We start from the raw sequence: 19,742 nt of genomic DNA, 5'->3' as shown, positions 1-19,742 counted from the left end.
ACTGCCAAGCCCATATTCTCCCGTAAGTCCTGTAACCATGTTCCAGTCCTCGATGAATATTATATTTTCATCTCTCTTTACATACCGATTACCTGTTCAGTATCCTCATAAACTTTCTCTATATCTTCATCTAGAGCTTGTGACACTGCCACATATACCTGAACTATCGCTGTCGGCTTGCTGTCAGTTCTGATGGGAAAAATTCAATCACTGAACTGTTCACAGTAACTCATTCTCTGCCCTACCTTCATATCCATAACGAAGCCTACTCCCTCTATACAATTTTCTGCTGCTGTTGATATTACCCTATACTCATCTGATCAGAAGTCCTTGTCTTCTTCCCATTTTACTTCAAAATCTTTTGCCAAGAGAGAGAACATTATGAACTTTTTCAATTATGAGCCACATGTTCTGTAGGTACAAGTTACGTGTCTTTAATGCAGTGGTTTCCATTGCCTTCAGTATCCCTACACCTTTGATCATTGATGATTCTTCTGCCTTTATGGGCAGTTTTCCACCTCGTGAACGAGAGAGTGCTCTGAACCTCAGTCCGCTTCCTGCCCTCTTTTACAAGGCCGTTGGCTGAATGAAGGTAACTTCTTATACCAGAAGTGTTTGGCCACCATTTCTGATTATTTTTATTCAAAATTCAAGCGGTGCCAAGATTTGTTTCCGGAGCTGATGTCATTTTGATTACCAATCAGAGACACTACCCCATCCTCTATTAGTGATTAAAAAGATTAATGGAGGGGTTCATTCAGTTTAGGATGCCAGAACATTAACCCAAATAATAGCAATGGAAAGACCAAGGCCCCTTCATGTGGAAGAGGTACTGGTCAATTTAAATGAAGCTAAAAACATAAGTAGTTTAGGTCTTACTGCTTGTTATTGGCAAGTGTTGCTAAATCAAGGATCAAGGCCATACATATACAGCACTTTTATTTGAAGAGTGAGCTTATCAACTTGAAGTGCTACCATGTGGTTTAAATGCATAATTATCTGTGTTCATGTGAACATTAGATCTGGCTTTAGATAATGCACTACTGCAAAAGATCATCCTACATGTTGATCTTCTGTTTATATTTCTAAAATCTGGTCTGATCATATTGTTTTATTGGAAGAAATATTTCTTAAATTTAAACAAAGGTGTATTACAATAAAATCAGCTAAATCTGGATATGGAAAGAATGAAGTGAAATTTTTGGGACACATTATAAATGTTAGAGGAATTCGACCCAATTCACAGAGAGTAAAGACAAATGAAAAATGTCCTTATTCACAGAACAAAAGAAAACTAAAGTCACTTTTAGGAATTGTTAATATTTTTAGGAAATTATATCACCAACACAGACATTACACAGATACTTAAAAAATATCTCAGTGGCACTGGGGTGATGAGGAAAGGAAAGCTTCTGATCAAGTTGGTATACCGTCCTATCTCAGATAAAGTCTTCAAAATTTCATCTGATACTTCTGTCTATTGATTGATGTATGAGGTTTTCCAAGGCAATTTAACTAATGAACTGGATAACAACTGTGGTATAGCTTTTGTAAGTCAGATACTAAACAAACTAAATTATTCAACTATTGAAAAACAAACATTGTCTGTAATATGGAGCTGTAAACGATTTAGTTATCTTTTAGCTGGAAATAAAATCGTAGTGTATATGGATCATCAGGCCCTTACCTTTCTCATGAACAGTAAGCTATTACATCAAAGATTAATGAGATAGATCTTATTTCTACAAGAATTCAATTTTGAGATCAAGAGTATTGAGGTTGTTAAAAATATTGTACTGGATGCTTTATCCATATTAAATATGGGTTTTGGGAAGACCATGGTTCCTTTGAACCCAGCACCAAGTTTCAAATTTATTTTATGAAAATGTCGATCATAACAGAAGTATCAGGAAACTTGCTCAAGTGATTATGAAGGATAAAGCGTTAGATCTACCGTAAATTAAATTATTCAGACCGTGCAAGCATGTGATTTATCCAATAATATTGATGGCAACATGTTACTAGAGAACAGAACATTATATTGGTGTTAAAAAAGTATGAGATAGAAAATCTGTTTACCAGGTGATGTGACACAGGGGTTGACTGAGCACATCCATCAAGGGTATGGCCGTTTTGGAGTTAGGAAATGTACATGGCACACGATCCTATTATTTTAAAAATATAGGTAGATTAGCAAGAAATATTATTCGCTCTTCTCATATATGTCAAAGATTAAAAAACTTCTCCTTTAATAAAACACAGGAAGTACCCCATAATCCCAAAAGATCTATGAGATCAAGTGTCTGTTGGTTTATATGATTCATTATCCAAAAGAAGGGGTGGATGGAGATATATATCTTTCATGATTGGATATTCGTCTATGTGTGTTCGTTTGCACTCACCAATGGGAGCAACTGCTAGAAGTATTTCCAGATGTCTCAAAAGAGATTATTTGGCTATCGTCAGTATTCCCCAATGACTTTTATTGATCAATGGAATCCAATTCAATAGTAGATATATCATGAAGATATAATGTTAAGTATGTGATGGCTTCAAAATACCACCCACAAAGAAACCTCACAGATAGACCCTTGAAAAAGTTAGGTAGACTATGTCATAAATAGTGTTTGGAAAAGCGCACCAGGTGGGTGGAGTTGTTGCCCGAATCTGAAACTTTTTTCAAATGAAATGCCTCCTCTTAGTGAAGGTTTGGTTCCATTAGATTTTGTTACACCTATCATTTTCAGTGTTAACATGGCCTAAAGTTAATGATGATCAGATAAATATTAGCCTCTCAAAAATAGAAGTACTGTTCTTCTCTAGAGGAATAAAGAGCTTCTAACTATTGGGAAAAATCGCAAACCATTACCATTTACAAGAAGGGCCGTCGAACAGACGCACAAAACTATAGGCATATATCTCCGACGTCGGCCTGCTGCAGAATTTTGGGATATGCTTTATGTTCGTATATGTTCTGGAGACCGAAAATCTCCTCTGTAAGAATCAACATGAGCACAAGAAAATGCGTGTGAAATCCAGCTCGCATGTTCATCCGCAAGACCCAGGAACCAGTAGATACAGACGACCAGGTAAACATTTAGGAGGCAAAAGTCATGAGATAGAGAGATGCACAGATGCAAATGGCAGGAGTGTCGTGTGCACAAAGTATGAAAGTGCATCGGCAGAGCTGTCATTTATGTGAAAAGGTGGCCGGTGTGATCATGGCCTCTCGACGGGAATTAACAGACTTTGAACGCGGAATGGTAGTTGGAGCTAGACGCATGGGACATTCCATTTCTAAAATCGATAGGGTATTCAGTATTCCGACATCCTCAGAGTTAAGAGTTAGTCGAGAACACCAAGTTTCAGGAATCACCTCTCACCACGGACAAACCAGTGGCCGACGGCATTCACATAAAGAGCAAGAGCGGCGGCGTTTGCGTACAATTGTCAGGGCTAACAGACAAGCAACACTTCGAGAAATAACTACATAAATCAATGTTGGACGTACGACGTACGTATCCGTTAGAGAAGTGTAGCGAAATTTGGCGTTATTGGGCGATTGCAGCTGACGATGAAAGCGAGTTTCTTTGCTAACGCCACGACATCGTCTGCAGCGCTTCTCCTGGGCAGCTCGTTGTCATATCGGTTTTACCCTAGACGACTGGAAAATCGTGGCCTGGACAGATGTGTCCCGATTTTAGTTGCTAACAGCTAATGCTAGGGTTCTAGTGTGGCGCAGACCCCATTAAGCCGTGGACTCAAGTTATCAACAAGGCACTGAGCAAGCTGGTGGTGGCTCCATAATGGTGTGGGCTGTGTGTACATGTAATGGACTGGCTTGTCTGGATGTTAGGCTACTTGAGACCATTTGCAGCCATTCATGGACGCAATGTTCCCAAACAACGATGGACCTTTTATGGATGAAATGCACCATGTCACCGGGCCACAATTGTTCGCGACTGATTTGCAGAACATTCTGAACAATTAGAGCGAATGGTTTGGCTACCCAGGTCGCCTGACATGACTCCCATAAAACATGTATGGGACATAATCGACAGGTCAGTTCGTGCACAAAATTCTGCACGTGTAACACTTTCTCAGCTATGAACAGCTATAAAAGCAGCATGGATAAGTATTTCTGAAGGGGAGTTGCAGCGACGTGTTGAGTCCATGCCACGTCGATTTGCTGCACTACGCGGGCAAAAGGAGGCCCGACATGATATCAGGAGGTATCGCATGACTTCTGTCACTTCAGTCTATGCCGTGTTCCTTGACTTCCCGAAGGCTTTTTATGCAGTTCCACACTGCCATCCAGTTAACAAAATTCGAATGTACAGAACATGAAACCAACTGTGTGACTGTTTTGGAGAGTTTCTAGTAAACAGAACACCGAATGTCATTCTAAATGCCGAAAGTCTTCAGATGTAAAATTAACTTCGGGCGTGCCCCAAGGGAGTGTCATAGGACGATTACTTTTTATAGTATATGTAAATGAACTAGCAGATATCGTCGAAAGTACCATGAGTCTTTTCGCGTATAATGCAGTTGTAAACAGAGAAGTCGTAACGCTAAAAATTGTAGTGAAATGCAGGAATACCTCCAGTGGATTGATCCTTCGTGCAGGGAATGGAAGTTAACCCTCAACAAAAATAAAGGTAACATATCCCGAATACACAGATAGAGAGATCATATATTGTATGATTACACCACTGCAGAACAACCACTGGTATCAGTAACGCCCATAAAATGTCTAGGAGTATGCAAACGGAGAGATTTGAAGTGGAACAACCACATAACACTAATAAGATGCCAGACTGGAATTCATTGGGTCAATCCACAGGAAATGTAGCCCATCAAAAAAGGAAGTAACTTACAAAATACTCGTTGGACCAATACCTGAATATTGCTCGCCAGTCTGAGATCCGTATCAGATAGGATTGACAGAGGAATTAGAGGAGATCCAAAGAAGAGCAACACTTTTAGTAAGCGCAAAAGCGTGACGGAGATGCTCACTCAGCTTCAGTGTTAGACTCTGCGAGAGAAGCGTTCTGCATCATGATGCGGTCTACTGTTAAATCTCACAGAGCGCACGTTCGTAAAACAGTTAACGAATATAATGCTTCCTCCTATCTATATCTTGCGTGAAGACTGTGAAGATGAGAATTAGTGACACTCGAGCCCACGCTGAAGTTTCCTACCAATGGTCCTTCCTATGTAACTTATGCGACCGAAACAGGAAAAGGGGGGAGTGACAGTGGTAAGATGGCTTGGGGAGCATAGATGTAGATGTAGAGGATTTAATTAATAGAAATATTTATGGAACCGTATACACTGTGTCCAGTTATCCTCATAGAGTTCAATTCTGATTAACAGCTATGAGGGTAAATGGTTACAGTGTTATACATATACGGCTAATAGTAATGATGAAACATTGTACATCTGATAACTGGCACTATTAATTAGGCAGATGCAAAGCAGAGATGGTTTTTGGACCCGATAATGGTCCGATCCTAGGCCGAAATCGATCGTCTGTAATGAAACACACCATTTCAGCTGTGCATTGCATAATGCAGTTGTTAGTATTTTTTGCTCAAGATGGCGGCATTCGTTAAATTCAGATAAAAATTCGAACAGCTCTCCTTCGTCAATGAGGAGCAATGGCACAGTGACGAACGTGTTTTGACGGAGACGAGGCAGGTTGCGGAACCTCTGTGGACAGAAGACGCTCTCGGTTCTGTAAGCCCCAGAACTCAGTCCTACAGAAGTCAATACCTACTGACAGCTGACATAGCCCAATTTTTTTGAGATCGGCAGCTCACCAGAGCATGGCCACTCTGTGTTAACATAACCTCAGACACCACAGCCGTAGTCCCAATTTGCCAGATACTCTTCAGACCAACGGTAGCAGCACGATGAGTATGCCGAGAATGCGATAAGCCCTTGGCACAACTGCCTTGCGTCAGAGTGCAGATTGCATGTTCATTACCTTGAGCAGAAGATAGTGATGTATCTTGTGTAGACGCGCCGTCGTTTTCACTCGGCGTGCGTGACTACGTTACGAAGTTGGCGGGAGACAACACCCTGTGCCCTGTGGTAAGCAGTCGTTTCAACAACCTCCTCCCCTCCCCTCCCCCCCCCCCACCCCCACAAACACATCCCCTTTTGTCATTTCAATCAGTGTTTCCCCAATTTCGTTCTTTCTCTAGTGTGTTGGAATTCTCATATGAATTCGACTCTGTCGAACACGTTAATAATCCAGGTATTCTTCAAGTGCTTTTGGTAGTTGTATATGCTGATTACTGCACTATCCCTATATGCAAGTATATGTTGATTACTGCACTATTCCTGCATGTAAGTAGTGTTAACTCAGTACAGGCTGCTCTCGGCTCTATGTTTATGAGTTTGGTGGAACACTCAGGAACGTTGAAAAAAGGGCACCAGGAGGTGAGCATCGGACCGAAATGAAATGTATTATACTAATGATACAGATGAGAGATTCAGTTGATCCCATAATAAAGACAAGTAGACAAATACAGTGAGTATAAGTAGACAAATACAGTACAACATAACGCAATGAACCACCTTTCGCTGCAATATATGCCGCAACACGGTCCGGCATCGTGTTGATTAGATATCTGTTGTTGTCCTGAGGAAGAGTGGACCACAAATCTTGAACAGCCACTTCCAATTCATGTACAGGTAGAGACGGCGGCATTTGGCGTTTCAGTATGTTCTATAGGGGACAAGTCCGGGGAGAAGACCGGCCGTGGAAGTGTCGGAACATGACGCAGAAAGTCTTGAGCAACACGAGATGTAAGCGGACGTGCATTACCTTGCTGGAAAAATGCCCCTGATAGACTATGTAGGAAAGGTTCCGTATTTAGGCGAAGAATGTCATCAACATAACGCTGGCTCGTTGAGGTTCCAGACCAGTTCTCCATGCGGTGTAGCGCGCGACAGCGTGGGTGGAACTGCACCGCCCACCAGGCGGCCTCCACGCCCGTATAGCAATTATCATCCGTCCCCGAAACGAATCGGCACTCATCACTAAACACCGCGTTTTGACAATCAGTGGCGGCCACATCGTTCTAGCTTGGCAGTGCTGTAGACGGAGTCGCCGACGTCTCTGTGTTAAAGGCAGTACACGACAAGAGCTCCTGGATTCCAAATTCTAAACCGCAAAGCGGCTGGAAATGGTTTGCGAATAACTGGTACCGCTACGTCTGCCTGTATAGTGGAGCGAGTCACTGTAGGATCCCTAGTCGCTTGCCGTAAGATCCTTCGATCATTTCCCCTTGTTGTCTTCTTGGTCGCTCCAGCCCCGGTATGTCGCAAGTGGATGCCGTCTCGTGTCCACAGCTCCCAACTTCGTCTGACGGAACTCTCCGAACGATCGACCTGGCGAGCCACAAGACGTGTCGCCTTCCATAGGTCCCCCTCAAACTGGCCTCTGAGGAACGTCGCATAACGTGCCCATCTGGCATTCTGCGCCTACTAACGACCTCCTCGAATCAGCATGTGATCGTCACGTGTACCACTCGCTCACTATGCGCCGTTTGAATGAGTCCCCTGCCCGATTGCAGCATCATTGCATGGTTGTGGGCATGCGCACTGACCCCAGACTTGGATGATTTGCATATCGGATCTCACTGTACGCATTTGCAAAGTTTCGTGTTTGTACGTTTCTTCCCTCTGTGTGCGCTATTTTTAATGTTCCTGCGTGAGTGTATTTCACTGTTGAACTTTAGTATGTCTTTTAGTGACAAAACCCCTACCCACTGGCATAATTAAATTAATTCCCCGTAAGTATGAATGAAGATGATTGCCTTGCACAGCCGAGACTGAATTTGTCTCAATTAAATTCCCTGCAGCTTGAAAATTTTCGTTCGAAATGCAGAGCCAATTGCTACTGCCTAGAGATTGTGTAGCGAGCTGTGTACATCCTGCTGCCCGGTGTTTAGGACACAGCAGGGAGATTATACACATGTCACATTAGTGAGAGATTATAATTTTTGGCAGGTCGCCGCACAGACAGAACGAACTTTCAGACGCTGGCAATACTCAATCTGATGGGGAATATGAGACCCACATGTTGCTGCGAGGTCCCTAAACAGAGCACGTAATGTTCCGCGTAGATGTCTTCAGGCCAGTAACACGATTTAGAGATTCTGGCACTAGGTCGCACAGCACAAGGACGAATTTCCCCTACTATTCTTGTCTCCACAGCTACAAAATGATAACGAGGTGACATTCAGCTCATGACCCACCTTGTATTGGTTTACTTGGCCAGTAGCGTCGCCAGGCGTGCGCTATGTCATCCTGCATCAACGCTATTAAAATATTGTGTACCACACGAACGTAGTACGCTGTCGAAGAACTCTATGTACACTGACCGTTGACAGTAAGCTGTCTGACACACATCACGTGTTTCATTGTAGGCCTCACAATACAGCCACGACAATCTGTTTTTTGTGGATCACGAAAATCTCATGAACTGTCGACACATGAATCACTGTCTTAAACACATAGTATTTCATTGTACCCCGGTGGTGTTGTGGCAGATGTAATCATCAATTTTGTTATACTGGATTAACATATTGTGTATTACCGACACGAATAAGGGCAGTCTGAAATTTGACACTCATTGGCATTTGCTTTAAGAATGTATTTCCGGGCTGGTTGTTGTGTGATTTCTGATACTCGAGATGTTAATAATGAATAGATGTTTGTAGAAACGACCATAAGAACAGAATCAACACGTAAAAAAAAATCAGCCACTTTTTGACGAAACTATCACTGAAAATAAAAACATAGCCATAGCCTCATACGTTTCAGCTGTTTAGTTCAATACCCAGTGGTCCGTACTGTACATCATATGTTAGTTACAGTTTTAGAGTTGGTAGAACAGTCATTCGTTATTCTATTTGCAGATACTGCTATTGTTAAAATATGATTATAGAAACACTTGTAGCCAATGGTAATTAAATTCTCCATTGTATGCACGGGATTAGCTTAATAAAAAGTACCGTTATCTCTAACAATAGACATTCAGTTGGAGGCAATGTTTACTTGTGAGGAGGAAATCGAATCAACATTTGGCAGCAGCCACATGTGTAGTTTCGATGAGAATTTACCCTTTATACAACTAGTTCCCTACTGATCCTAACGCTTTGAGTGTCTTCGGTTTAAAGACATGAACAGTGTTTGTATTACCAAGCTTCAACCACAGGAGGCCTATCGTCAAAAGTCATACAAGGTTATACAAGAAAACTTAATAAATATTAAATGCTGGTTTACATAAGCAAGCGAAACGTTGGCTCCAGCTTGTACAGAAACAACGCTGGAATTATACAGTGATGTGACAAAAGTCATGGGAAGTCTGCTAGTATCCTGTCGAGCCTCTCCTTCTCCCCGGCTCAGTGCAGCAACTCGACGTGGCATGGACCCAACAAGTCGTGGGAAGTCCCCTGCGGAAATACTGAACCATGCTGCCTCTATAGACTCCATTACTGCGAAAGTGTAGCAGGTGCAGGACTTTGTGCGCTTACTGACCTCTCGATTATGTCCCTTAAGTGTTCGATGGAATTCATGTCGGACAATCCGGGTGGCCATGTCGTTCGCTCAAATTGTCCAGAATGTTCGTCAAACCAGTCACGAACAGTTGTAGCCAGGTGACTTGGAGCGTTGTCATGCGTAAAAATTTAATCGTTATTTGGAAACACGAAGTCCATGGAAGGCCTGCAAATGGTCTTCAAGTAGCCGAACAAAACGATTTCCAGTCAATAATCGGTTCATTCAGTGTAAACACAGCCAGTACCATTATGGAGCCCCCACCTACTCCAGTCCAACCGATATGGTAACGAGCCAGGAGAGGCGCTGCATGCGTTGTCATGCTGTTAGCAAAGGCTCTCGGGTCGGTCGTCTGCTGCCATAGCCCATTAACGCCAAATTTCACCGCACTGTCCTAACGGATAAGTTCGTCGTAGGCCCCACTTGATTTCTGTACGTATTTCACACAGTGTTGCTTGCTGTTAACTCCAACAACTACAACTGACAAGTATACGGAAACGCCGCTGCTCTCGGTCGTTAAGTGAAGACCGTTTGCCACTGCTTCGTCCGAGGTGAGAGATAATGCCTCGACTTTGGTACTGTCGACACACTCTTGACACTATGAATCTCGAAATACCGAATTCCCTAACGTTTTCCTAAATGGAAAGCACCATTCGTCTAGCATGCGGCTACCATTTTGGGTTAAATTCTGTTAATTTCCGTCATGAGTCCACAATCACAACGGGGAGCTTTACACATGAATTACCTGAGAACAAATGACAGCTCTGCCAATGCACTGTCCTTTTATACTGTGTGTACGCGATACTACTGCTATCTGTATATTGTATGTGCATGTCGCCATTCCATGACTTTTGTCGTCTCGCTAAAATAGTGTACTGATATGAATCCGAAACAGTAGTTGAGAAGGAAGTGAGATAAGGTACTGTTGTTGCGTATTCCCTACTTTGTGCAATCTACAATGAGCAAAGAGATATTTGGAAGATCAGTTGAAGGGAATCTATAGTGTCTTAAACATGTGCCTTAAGGTAAACATCAACGAAAGTAAAACAAGAATAACAGAACTTAGTCGTGTTAAATCATGACGTTGATGAAATTAAATTAGGAAACGAGATGCTGCAAGCAGTAGACGAATTTTGCATTTTGGGGGCAAAGTAACTGACGATGGCTACAACAGAGAGGAGGTAAAATGCAAGAAAGACGTTTTTGAAAAAGAGAAATTTGTTAACAACGAATATAAATTTAAATGGCAGGTAGTCTTTTGCAAAGATATTTGTCTGAAGTGTAGTCCTATAAAGAAGTTGAACTTGGACGGTAAACAGTTCGGGTAGCAAGGGAATAGAAGCTTCTGAAATGCAGTGCTACAGAAGAACGAGAAGAATGTAGAAGATTAGATAGGTAGAACAGATAAATAATGAAGCTGTACTCAGTAGAATGAGGGAGAAAGAAATTTATGGTACAACTTGACTAAAGAAAGGATTGTTGCCAGGACACACCCTAAAGCATTAAGGAATTGTAAATTTGGTAATGCAAGGGAGTACGAGCATAGGGGGGGGGGGGGGGCGAGGGGAGGGGACCGGAGGGGGGGGGGGGGGTGAATTGTAGAGGGAGACCAAAGCTTGTTTGTTTGTAGTTTGCAGTAGGTATGCAGAGATAAAATCTATTGGAGATATGCATTAAAGCATTCTTCAGACAACAACAACAACACGAAACTAAAGATAGTAGGTGCGCACTGACGGAGGCATAAAGGTGTGAAACACTTTCGTGAAAAGAGATCAGAATTTCTTCTTCTTCTTTTCAAAACCAATTGGATCGCATCCATATAACTTTCCTCCAGCTTTTCTAACGGAGAAGTGACTATGCAGTGAACACTATGTAGGTAACTAGTTGTATAGACCGGATGGCAGGGCTGCAGCCGAGTAGCCCACGGCCGAGGTTCCCGGAACGTGCCAAGCGCGGCTCCGCAGCAGCCTCGCGGCGAGGCTGGATCTCGCAGGTGGCACGGGCACGCGACAAGATCTTTATTGTGCCTCTGCTGAGGTCGAGGGTCGAGGGTCGGCTCGCCGGCTGCCGTCCCCACGAACAATGGCTCCTCGGCACGCCGGCGTCTTCTCCCGTATCTCGTCCCTCGAGGATAACTGTCTGGCCTACAGCTGGGACAATGTTCGCCACAGCCAGCGCGCTTAAAATTAATGACTCACTACGCAGCCATTGACAACGACATCTAGCCCGCAGCGGATTGGCGCAGAGTGAACTTACACTACCCACGAAAGAAAACGTACTTTTACCCGAGCAGGCGGGTCTGTTACTCTCCAGAGAGCACTCTAATGGAATCCTACCTCCTGATCACAGAATCAAATTTTCCAGAGGAAACTGTCAGCATATCGATATTCATCTCATATGCACTCAAAAGCAAAAAACAGAACACGCACCACGAAGTAATTATCCGAGTGGGACGAAAATCGGTAGATGTGCTGTACATCCGCAAACAACAAATGATTATAATTTCAGAAAAAAATGGATGATTTATTCGAGGGAAAGATATTTACAAGGGAGCAAGTCAGTAACGCATTGGCCCATTTCTGACCCTTATGCAAGCGGTTATACGGTTTGATATTGATTGATAGAGCTGTTGGATGTTCTCCTGAGGGATATCGTGCCAAATTATGAGCAACTGGCGTGTTAGATGGTCAAAACCCCGAGCTGGCTGCAGGGTCCTGCCCATAATACCCCAAACGTTCTCAATTGGGAGGAGACCGGCGACGTTGCCGGCCGAGGTAGGGTTTGGCAAGTTCTGAAACAAGCAGTAGAAACTCTCGCCGTGTGTAGGCAGGCATTATATTGCTGAAATGTAAGACCAGGACGGCCTGTCACGAAAGGCAACAGGACGGGGCGTAAAATATCGTCGACGTACCGCTGTGCTGTAAGGGCGCCGTGTATGACAACTAAAGGGGTTCTGCTATTAAAAGAAAAGCACCCTAGTCTAACACTCTTTGTTGTCGGGCCGTATGGCGGAGGTTGGCATCTCAGCGCTGTCTGGGACTTCTCCAGACACATCTTTGCTGGTCGTCGCGGCTCAGTTGAAAGTGGGGCTCATCACTGTATAGAATTCTACTCTAGACAATGAGATACCAGGCCGAAGACGTGTCTGGATACGCCCTAGACAGCACTGGGATATCTACCTGACTGTCGTCCCCCATACGACCCGACAAGCAAGAGTGGTGCACTTCTTGTAGCAGGGCCCCATGGGTTGTCATCCGCGGCGTCCAAACAGCACAGCAGTACGTCAATTATATTGTACGCCCCGGTTTGTTGCCCTTCGTGGCAGGCCATCCTGGTGTTACATTTCAACAAGATAATGTCCGCCTAGACACGGCGAGAGTTTCTACTGCTTGTTTTCGTGTTTGCCGAACCCAACTTGGCCAGTATGTCGCCGGATCTCTGCCCAGTTGAGATCGTTCGGAGCATTATGTGCAGGGCCGTCGAGCCAGCTCGGAATGGAGAACATCCAACGACCCTGTCAATTACTACCAAGCCGAATAACTGCTTGCATAAGCGTCACAGGTGGCGCAATGCGTTATTGACTACCGCAATTTGTAAATCTCTATATTTTGAATAAATCTAATTTTTCTGAAACTGTGATCATTTGTTTGTCTGCACATACCCATCACATGTATCGTTTCCGTCCCATTCGGATAATTTCTTTGGACTTCGTCGTTTCTTTGTCTTAGAGTGTCTTCCGCCAGGAGAGTTCATTGCGGCAAAATTTTTATACTTTTGGTATGCTGATATAGGAGTACCAAAAAGAATCTGAGCGACATGTGTCATGTGTCCAGGCGCGATCCAAAAAGGTAATGCGTGGGGGGCGGGGGGGGGGGGGTGCTAATGAAGGTCATGACCGCCTCCTCAAAGAAAGAAAATTAGCACAAGCGTTTATGTGTTTACATACACTGCCTTACAAAAAATGGGAAGCACCCAAAAGCCATGTTCGGTTGTCTGTGTAACTTTTCACACGTACATACTATCGGCTGGTATGTAAATTATTAGAATTTTAATTCACTGTGACAAGTAGAATGGCAACTAGAGTGAATAATGTCATTCGTGTTTAGTATTATTACCAAGCCTGATATGATACATAGGGGGTGTGGACAGTCAGATGCCGAGTGACCACTGTGAAGGAGTAGGAGATGCCCCGTACTTGTGTGAGACAGCATTATCAGCACATGCCAGAGTTTGAAAGGGGCCTCATAATGAGTCTCTACTTTGCCAGCTGGCCTAATCGTGGATGTCTAGATTTGGGAGGCATTCTAATGTGACAGTGGCCCGACGTTGGACTGCATGGGAGCATGAGGGCAGAGGTACTCGTCTGACTGTCACGGCGGAGGATCGCCGTTTTGAGCACCGAGCACATAGTATCCGCTTCACATCTCTGCCTGCCATGCGGCAGGCCTCCCGGCAATATTCCGTGTCATCCCGCAGCATTCGTCAGAGACTAACAGCAGCCAGACTAAAGAAATAACCGTCCCACGCATTCGTTGTCGTTAAAACCACAACACAAATGAAATGATTCAATTAGGAACGGTGTGGTGACCGGAAGGCATGGACAGCTATTGAATCGCGTTCAGGGGTGAATCTCCTTTCTGCTCAGCCCAGGTGGCCATCGACAGCGAGTACGGCGGCAGCCTTGTTTCCATGTTTTGGAGAGGTACAGCGGTGTTACTTCTGGCGTCATTGTATGGGGAGTCATGTGATTTCAAACACAACCAAGAGTCTGTGAGAGCACCTCGATCGGGTTGTTAGCGCCATGGATCCTCAACTGAGAAACTTGGCGCAGCTAGCCGCGGTACTGTAGTCGGCACGGCTCCACATCCCTGCCTGTACCTTCCAGAACCTCTCGGATTCCCTTCCTGCTCGTCTCGCAGTGAACCCTGCCGCAAAATGTGGTTATCCTGGCTTTTGACAGGTAGTCAAAAAATGCTCTGAGCACTATGGGACTTAACATCTGAGGTCATCAGTCGCCTAAAACTTAGAACTACTTAAACCTGACTAACCTAAGGACATCACACACATCCATGCCCGAGGCAGGATTCGTACTTGCGACCGTAGCGGTGGCGCGGTTCCAGACTGAAGCGCCTAGAACCGCTCGGCCACTCCGAGCGGCACAGGAAGTCACTTTAATATGATTGCACAGTATATAAAAAGCTTTTACCTAACTCTGTGGGTTGCCAAATACATAGCAGTCAGATCCAAAGCTTAACTCCAAGAGTTCTGTTTCGTAACCGTGTCAATTACATTGTAATCACTGATAGGGAGGGTCTGTTTACTCGCTAGTCACGATCACGATGCAGAAGTGGGCAGATGGTAACTTGTCATGGGCTCTTATGCACTACGAGAACGGCACTGCATGCGCCGGCCATGAAGGGGGTGTCTGTAGGACGGCCGTCGGTTGGCGGCCACGACTGATGTGTGGCCGCTTCTGGCGGAAGTACCCGTAACGACTGGTTCCAAACTCGTATCTGTAAATACACTACTGGCCATTAAAATTGCTACACCAAGAAGAAATGCAGATGATAAACGGGTATTCATTGGACATATATATTATACTAGAACTGACATGTGATTACATTTTCACGCAATTTCGGTGCATAGATCCTGAGAAATCACTACCCAGAACAACCACCTCTGGCCCTAATAAAGGCCTTGATACGCCTCGGCATTGAGTCAAACAGAGCTTGGATGGCGTGTACAGGTACAGCTGCCCGTGCAGCTTCAACACGATACCACAGTTCATCAAGAGTAGTGACTGGCGTATTGTGATGACCCAGTTGCTCGGCCACCATTGACCAGGCGTTCTCAGTTGGTGAGAGATCTGGAGAATGTGGTGGCCAGGGCAGCAGTCAAACATTTTCTGTATCAAGAAAGGCCCGTACAGGACCTGCAACATGCGGTCGTGCATTATCCTGCTGAAATGTAGGGTTTCGCAGGGATCGAACGAAGGGTAGAGCCACGGGCCGTAACACATCTGAAATGTAACGTCCAGTGTTTAAAGTGCCGTCAATGCGAAAAAGAGGTGACCGAGACGTGTAACCAGTGGCACCCCATACCATTACGCCGGGTATTACGCCAGTATGGCGATGACGAATACACGCTTCCAATGTGCGTTCACCGTGATGTCGCCAAACACGGATGTGACCATCATGATGCTGTAAACAAAACCTGGATTCATCCGAAAAAATGTTTTGCCATTCGTACACCCAGGTTCGTCGAGTACACCATCACAGGCGCTCCTGTCTGTGATGCAGCGTCAAGGGTAACCGCAGCCATGGTCTCCGAGCTGATAGTCCATGCTGCTGCAAGCGTCGTCGAACTGTTCGTGCAGATTGTTGTTGTCTTGCAAACGTCCCCATCTGTTGACTCAGGGATCGAGACGTGGCTGCACGATCCGTTACAGCCATGCGAATAAGATGCTTGTGATCTCGACTGCTAGTGATACGAGGCCGTTGGGATCCAGCACGGCGTTCCGTATTACCCTCCCGAACCCACCGATTCCATATTCTGCTAACAGTCATTGGATCTCGACCAACGCGAGCAGCAGTGTCGCGATACGATAAACCGCAATCGCGATAGGCTACAATCCGACCTTTATCAAAGTCGGAAACGTGATGGTACGCATTTCTCCTCCTTACACCAGGCATCACAACAACGTTTCACCAGGCAACGCCGGTCAATTGCTGTTTGTGTATGAGAAATCGGTTGGACACTTTCCTCATGTCAGCACGTCGTAGGTGTCGCCACCGGCGCCAACCTTGTGTGAATGCTCTGAAAAGCTAATAATTTGCATACCACAGCATCTTCTTCCTGTCGGTTAAATTTCGCGTCTGTAGCACGTCATCTTCGTGGTGTAGCAATTTTAATTGCCAGCAGTGTAGAAACGCCTGGCGTGTGTAACGACAACACCGTGAGAAAAAGCGTGTTAACACGAGACTAGCAAGGGAAAAAACAATCAGGTTCAAAATCCGTGACAAACTGTATATTTAAATCCGACAGCATATACAACTGATAGCTTCATGTGAAAAAGAAATTGAAGAAAGAAATCCATTGAAGCTAGCACAATAAATGCTGAAAAGTATCTGGGTGAAAACAAAACTATAAAATGGTGTCTTGTATAAAGCAGACTTCCTCTCAAGTTTTTCACAGCAAACACGTCCATAAGAACTGGACATTCATAAGATAAAATTATATGATGAAACAGAAATTCTGACATTGGCGGTAATAGGGCACTGAAATGAATTCAGCGGCGACAACAGAAAATTTGTTCGTCACGCACACTGCTGGAACCACTGTCAACGGCACGACATCAGACGTCAGTGCTGTCATCTGTACCTGATACAGTTCATCTATTTGCTGTTTTGCAAATGGCGACTACTGTGGACACAATCAGGTGTCTTAATAATGCGCAGCTCGTGGTATGGATATCAGTCGGCGGTTGAGGGTTCGGTTGTGGTCGGTGTCATAGTTTTTTATAGTGTAACTCGCTGTCAGCACCGCTTTTAGTGTGCCCCAATGCCTACAATTATAACAATAATAACAATAAAATATTTTGATATAGTAATAACTTGTTTACATCAGTGAATACATCTCTTTAATGTAAATTCCAATGCATTCCAGTTCAGACAACTACAGAATTTGAAAAATATTTGTCCACAAAGTTAACAAGGCGTATGTCACGCAGTTGATTTAAGAACATCAATAGTAACAAGCTTGACAACATCAAAATTTTGTGCAATATAAAGTCAAACTGTGCCTTTATCATTACCGATATTTCACATAGCACTACTCAGGCCTGCAGAATTTGATTATGCGAACTTCACATCACGGCTATCAGGGAACTCTGATGGCGCGGACGTCCTGTGTCCTCATGTGTTACTCCTCACGAGACGGTGCCGCGCTGCCGTTGGTCGCTAGGGCGATGCTCGTCCACTAGTGTCTTGTGTCTCTATGAAGTGATCGTGACTAGCGAGTAAACAGTCCCTCCCTGTCAGTAATTACGCTATAACTGACTCGGCTACGAAACAGGGCACTTAGAATTGAACTTTGGATCCGACTGCATTGTGTTCGGCAACCTACAGAGTTAGGTAAACGCCTTTTATATACTGTCCAATCACATTAAAGTGACTACTTGTCAAAAGCCAGAATAACCGCATTTTGTGGCAGGGACCGCTGCAAGAGGTGCAGGAAGAGAATCCGAAAGGTTCTGGAAGGTACAGGCAGGGATGTGGAGCCGTGCCGACTACAGCACAGTGGCCAGCTGCGCCAAGTTTCTCGTCGAGGATCCATGGCGCGAACAGCCCGATCGAGGTGGCCCCACAGATTCATCGTTGTGTTTAAATCAAGGGATTTTGATGGCCTGGGGAGTACGGTAAGCTCATCCTGGTGCACTTCGAGCCACGAACGTACACTGCGAACTGTCCGACACGCCGATTTCTGTTGCTGCCATCATTCCGAGGAACTACATGTGAAGGTGGACATGGTACCCAAGGATAGACAGATACTTGTGTTGATCCAATTATAGCTTCCATAATGACGAGATCACCCGCGATATGCCGCGAAAACGCCCTCAGACCATAATGCTCCATCCTCCGACCTGAACCCTTCCAACTATCCAACGGCTATCAGTCCGAAAGAGCCTAAAACATAATTCATCTGGAAAGGCTACCTGACATCACTCAGCTCACGTTCAGTTGCGTTATTGCCTTGAAAATTCCAGCCTTCGTCGCCTATGAACAGCAGGCAGTGTGGGTGCGTGAACCAGGCGCCTGCTGCGGAGATCCATACGCTGCAACATTCGCTTAATGGTCATTGAGGAGACACTCTTGGTAGCCCTTTGATTCATCTGGGCGGCCAGGTGCTCGTCTGTTTGCCCGTACACATCTCCGCAACGATCATTTACCCCCATTACTCATGACCCATGGTGCTTCGAAGTTGCCTCGGCGCCGCTTTTGCATAGCGCCACATGGACGGCGGCACGGGAACAGTTCACAGACTCAGCCGTTATGGAAACGCTTCCACACTTGGCCCCAAAGCCAATGGTCAAGCCGTTCTGGATGTCAGATAAATCGCTAGGTTTCCGTAATACGACAACGAGTGCCCTGCTTTCCGCGCTCCCCTTGACACGTTTTACATATCCTCCATTGCTAGTGGCGTCACCTGCATGTTGACGTCGAACATAAGCGATGGACACATTAATGTTGCCGGACCGCGTATAACTGTTGTTCTGTATCTCGTGCTCTCCTTTCTGCCTTGGAAAACACGCATCGCTGTGGGATTTAACAGGTTTGTTAGACAAGCACAGAGTTTCTGTAGTCATTTCACGTGTGCAACGCGCACAAAAAGTGTTGAAAAATGCCTGTATGAAAATAAAGCTATAAAATGGTGTGTTGCGTAAGGCGGAATTCCTCTTCAGCGTTTCTCTAGTTCTTACAACATATAATTGTTTATTAAAGTTCTAACGCTGGCTGGCAGTTGTTCGCTTCTAGTAAATATTTAATAAACAACAACATTTACGTTTATTTTCTTTACACTAACGTGAATATTTACTCTAAAAGTAAATAATGTTGTCTAATCATTATTGTTATCCTCTTCAGTTGTGGTTGGTTTGTGATCATGCTTAAAGAGATTTTTCAGGCTTCAGCAGGTCTTATTACTCGTGACAAATATATTACAATGTGTAAACAATGCATAATCAGTGGTAGATGGGTATAACACGCTTCTCTTAGGGTTCCATTAACATGCTCGAACAAATGCAGGAACGCTCACTAAAGCGTAAGAGCTATGTGAGTCATAGTTTAAACACGAATGGCCGCAGAGGTACCCACCATTCGCCACATAGTAGCAGACAAACGCCGACATCGCCGACGGTTGAGCATACGCCTTACCACACAAGGTGGTCGCTACTGTAAGGCACAAGCAGCCATAGTGAAAGCAATGGACGATCGTTTTTGTCATCTTTATTGGGAACAACCATAGATGTTGAGGCCGCTGCAGAAGCGTTACAGTAGATGACACACACTATCGACACAGCAACGGTGTTAACATTAACGGAGGAAGTCTTATCTGAAGAAGTGGGGACGCCTTGGACAAGTGTGCAGTCAATAGTCCTCCAGGGCCTGGTG

This window comes from Schistocerca americana, chromosome 5, assembly GCF_021461395.2.
Source record: "Schistocerca americana isolate TAMUIC-IGC-003095 chromosome 5, iqSchAmer2.1, whole genome shotgun sequence".
In the NCBI taxonomy this organism is placed as follows: Eukaryota; Metazoa; Arthropoda; class Insecta; order Orthoptera; family Acrididae; genus Schistocerca; species Schistocerca americana.
This window is presented reverse-complemented; position numbering follows the sequence as displayed.